The sequence below is a fragment of the Triticum aestivum genome, chromosome 4D (assembly GCF_018294505.1).
Source record: "Triticum aestivum cultivar Chinese Spring chromosome 4D, IWGSC CS RefSeq v2.1, whole genome shotgun sequence".
In the NCBI taxonomy this organism is placed as follows: domain Eukaryota; kingdom Viridiplantae; phylum Streptophyta; class Magnoliopsida; order Poales; family Poaceae; genus Triticum; species Triticum aestivum.
In genome coordinates this window covers 486,443,012-486,448,009 of record NC_057805.1, presented here as the reverse complement: position 1 = coordinate 486,448,009, position 4,998 = coordinate 486,443,012, and the positions used below count along the sequence as shown (strand labels likewise).

General features: G+C 44.6%; 1 pseudogene; it reads left to right on the top strand.

Moving 5' to 3' along the window:
- The first annotated feature begins 2,862 nt into the window (after positions 1-2,862).
- The window catches only part of LOC123100496 (protein STABILIZED1-like), a 25,557-nt pseudogene continuing 23,421 nt past the window's right edge, over positions 2,863-4,998 (top strand).

Sequence of the window (4,998 nt, the reverse complement as noted above, 5' to 3'; positions counted from 1 at the left end):
ATACATGGTCAAAAAAAATTCTTAACACATTTAACATTTTTCAAATGCTTGATCACCATTTTAGAAATACTTGTTCAACAGTTTTTTCAAATGCTTGATTAACATGTTTATATTGATGACCAAAAAAATTCATCATTTTTTTAATAGATGGTCAAAATTTTCTCTATACATATTTAACATTTTTCAAATGCTTGATCACAATTCTACAAATACTTACTCAACATTTTTTCAAATTCTTGATTAACCTTTTTATCTACATGATAAAAAATTCATCATTTTTTAATACATGGTCACAATTTTTCCTATAAATATTAAACATTTTCCAAATTATTTATCAGGCTTTTACAAATATTTGTTCAAAAAATTCAAATGCTTGATTAACCTTTTTTTTAATACATGATCAAATTTTCCATACACATTTTTTTATACATTTTTCCTATACATGACAAAGATTTTTTTCCATATACATTTAACATTTTTAAAATGCTTGGTCAACATTTTCCAAATGTTTTTTATAGAGTGTTTTTAGCGATATGTATATTTAGAATATTTTAAAGTATAAGAAAAAACGAAGCAGAAAACTTAAAAAAACAGAAAAAAGGAGGCTGTCGCCTCCCGCGCTCCTGGGCCGGGCCATCTCGATCTCCCCTTCAGCGGAATGCGAGACATAGGGACGTACCTTTTTTGGGAAATTCCTATTTGCCCGAAATCACTAATTGACGAGTACTCGTTGCAAAGATCACTCCAATTCCCCTTGTTGCGACAAGTGGCGCACATGCAGCGATCCACTTGTCGCAACAGGGGAGTTTTCCCTTTTTTCGTAGATCCGTTTATTCAAAAAGTTTTATCTCTCAAATCGTGCGTCCAAATCTCGAACCGCTTTCAGCGTTGGATTCCTCGCGTCGAGATTTTCAAAACTAGATCCCATGTTGATAGGTTTTGACGAACTTTTTTTTCACACAAAAAAACCGGACGAAAAAACCGAGCCGGGATCACAGGTTTTTTTCCTTTCCGAAAGAGGCACGCCCGTGCCTCTCACGAAATCACAACCGTGTCTCTCGCGGATGCAAAACCGTGACTCGCGAAAAAAAAAGAAAACGCCTTTTTTCGTTTTCGAGGAGGCACGGCCGTGACTCTCGTGAAAGCACAACCGTGCCTCTTGCGGAAGCAAAACCGTGACTCTCGTGAAAGGAAAAAAAAACAGAAAACGCGTTTTTTTCCTTTCCGAGAGGCACGGCCGTGACTCTCGCGAAAGCACAACCATGCCTCTCGCGGAAGCAAAACCGTGACTCGCGAAGGAAAAAAAAAACAGAAAACGCGTTTTTTTTTCGTTTTCGAGAGGCACGGCCGTGACTCTCGTGAAAGCACACCCATGCCTCTTGCGGGAGCTAAACCGCGACTCTCGCGAAAGAAAATTAAACAGAAAACATGTTTTTTTTCGTTTTCGTAGAGGCATGGCCGTGACTCTCGCGAAAGCAAAACCGTGCCTCTCGCGGAAGCAAAACCGTGACTCTCGCGAAAGGGAAAAAAACAAAACGCGTTTTTTCGCGTAAAAAAATGATGGAAAACCAAAACGTCAGAAAAACCCAGGAAAAAACCGTTCAAAAAGCCGAAAACGCGTGCGAAAAAATAAAATAAAAAACAAAATCTGGAGGGAGCGCGACATGTGGCGAATGGCTGAGAGTGCGACACGTGACAAATGGCTGAGAGCGCACCAAGTGGTGCTGATCGTTGCGAGGTTCCCGAAGGAGCGCTCATTAACTAGTTGCTCTCCTATTTGCCGCTCTCTGCAACAAACTGTCGCTGATTGGCACAGAACTAGCGAATAGCGAACCAGGTGGGCCGGCCCAATTGCGAACTAGATCACTTACGCGCTACAGCTTCGGTTCCTAGAAGGTTCCTTAACTGGTTTCTGTGGGCTTCGGTTTTTAACTTGTGGTTTTGTCTTTTTCTATTTTTTTCGTATTTTCTGTTTCATTTTTTTTGTAGTTCTCTTTCTTTTATATTTGTTTTCTATTTCTTTTGTAATAAATTTTATTCTAATTTTTTCTTTCTATTTTTATTTGGAATTTCAAATTTTGTTCGAGATTTTAAAAAATGATTGGAAGTTCAAAAAAGTTTCTGTTTTAAAAGTTTTGTTCAGAAGCTCCAGAACAAATCGTTATTTCTTAAAAATGTTAGCATACTTGAAAAAATGTTCCCCTTTCAAAAAATGTTCCTGCTTTAAAAAAATTCACGAACTCAAAAACATTTCTTGATTTTATAAAATGTTTGCATATTTGAAAAATGATTGCCTTTCAAAAAATATTCATAAGTTCAAAAAATGTTCCTGTTTTCAAATGTTGTTCACACATTCAATAAATGTTCATATTGTTCGCTTTTTAAAAATTTATTCAATAAATGTTTGAAATTCCAAATTTTGTTCGTGTTTTTCAAAAATCTTTTGTGTTTTCCGAAATGTGTTCAAATTATGGAAAATCTATACGCTACAGTACAGACAATAACATGTACTAACAGAGAATATCCCGCAACAGTAAGTTCATAAATACATCCGCGATGCGTTTTAGTCACATGAAGGCATTATGTCTAGTGGCTAGCAGCACTCGTGGAGGAGAGCGATGTAGACAATTCGTGGTGTCTCTCAGTGGGCCGACCAGTCGCACGCCTCATGTGCGTCGCGCTCGCTATTCGCCGCAAAATGCGGCACATAGGAGCTCTCCCTTTTAGCATTGCTCTCAACCCTCTTACTCTCGATTCCCTGGGCAGCGGGCTGTCTTGCTCTCTTTTGTTTTCATGAGAGGAAGTGGGCCATCTTGCTTGAACAAAAACAAGCCGAAAAAAGCCCACAGTAGCCCAATTACAACAACCCCAGTCCACACGACGCACCGCCTTCCGATATCGAGTTGGCCATGGTCTCTGATAAAAAAAAAAGTTGACCACGGTCGAAACCCAACCGCTCCACCGCCGCCCACCCGCCCGTCCTCCTCTCCCCGGCGGCATGACCGACCTCGTCTCTTCGCCCCCTCCTCCGGCGGCTGCGCCCGCATGCCCCGTGCGGCACGACATCCTCAACTCCAAGCTGCCCGCCAACTACGTCGTGGGTCTTGGCCGTGGCGCCACCGGCTTCACCACCCGTTCCGATGTCGGGCCGACCGCCGCGGCAGCTGTTCCCGCCGTCGGGCGTGGCTGCGGGAATCCCCTAACCGAGGACGAAGGCGGCGACGAGGATAAAGGATATGACGAGAACCAGAAGTTCGACGAGTTCGAGGGCAACGACGCCGGCCTCTTCTCCAACGCCGACCACGACGACGACGACCGCGAGGCCGACGCCGTCTGGGATACCATCGACCAGAGGATGGACCTGCGCCGCAAGGGCCGGCGCGATGCACGGCTCAAGCGGGAGATTGAGAAGTGGAGATTGAGAAGTACCGTGCCTCCAACCCTAAGATCACCGAGCAGTTTGCTGATCTCAAGAGGAAACTGACAGATGTTTCAGTGCAGGAGTGGGAGGATTTTTTTGTCGAAAGAGACCCTCTGCCCAGTGGAATTGCCAAAAAAGACCCCCTACGGACACAATTGACAAAAAGGACCCCCTCATCCGTGGCGGCAGGCGCGGCAGGCGACACGTGGCACCTGCCGCCACGCCATGAGGCGGCGGGCCCTGCCGCCATGGCAGGAGGCGGCCGACGAGGGTATAACGTTTTCTCACAGTGCATGGCTGGGACGGAACGGTCGAGGCATGGTGGGCCCAGCCGCCACCGAGCGAGGCGGCCAGAGCTGGCCCTGCCGCTCCCTGGCCGACACGGCCTGCTGCGCGAGGGCCCAACAGGTGGGCCATGCCACCACCACAACAGGCGGCAGTGTTGTTCGTGCTGCACGCGCCACAGTTAGCAGAAGGCGCTGATTCCCACGCGTTGATTCCCATGATTCTTTGTTTTGCTTTCTGCCCCAAGTTTCGATGATCTGGAATCGGATTCCGGCCTAAACTTTGTAGTACTAATTCGTACGTAGACGACACTGATTAAAGCACTGCGTGATTCCCGCTTCCGTCTATTGCTGCAGCTGAAGCGACAACACCCAGACGTGCTGATTTCTACGCGTGTTTTCCTGCCGCACACTCGAGAGCGTTGTTGTTGCTACGTGTGATGAGACACCGCGATGCTGGAATCCGAGGCCGCGGTAGGTGAGTTCTGGCTCGTTCTGCCGACAATACAGTGCTCCTCTTCTTTTTATACGCACAACCGCGGCTCCGTGCGCATACTCTCTCTCGAATATCTCTGGTTGCCTTCTCTGCCTCTCTGCTCCCTCTAAGTCTACAAGAATACACAGAAAAAAAACTTGGTAGCCACTTTCACTCGTGATTTTGGCCGATTTAGAGTTGGATTTTGAAGATGGTGAAGTTGAAGAAAAGATAGATTAAGGTAAAATCTATCAATTTTTGTTGGTTTGGTTCGCATGCATGATGTTTTTGTTCTGTTTGATTAGTTCCTAAGTGTGTATTCTCTGTTGTTTTAGGTATTATTTCAGCACTTGGAGGAGTCATTTAGAGCTTCAGGAGTAGGATTTGTGTAACGCCCGGATAATTAAGCTACAGTAATCCCACGCTAATGATGCCACGTCACCATGGTTACTGTTGCTAATCTACCGTGAGGTCAAACCCTTTCAAATTCAAATTCAAATTAAAGTCAACAATAAAAGTTTCTCAAAATTTAAAACAAAAATGTTCGGGAGGTGCCATATTTTGCATAAGTAAATATGGTGTAATAAACATATTTTTATAAAATGCCTAGATAATTTAAAATAATTTAAAACAGAAAAGAAAATAAATAAAAATAAAGAAAATACAGAAGAGAAAAAAGAAAGAAAGAAGAAAACCCCCTGGACCGTGGCCCAACTGGGCCAACCAACCAGGCCCAGCTGGCCACCCCCCAATTCCCTTATCCCCACCCAGTGAGACCCCGAACCCCCCCACCGACACCCCACTCCCCCCCGAAAATA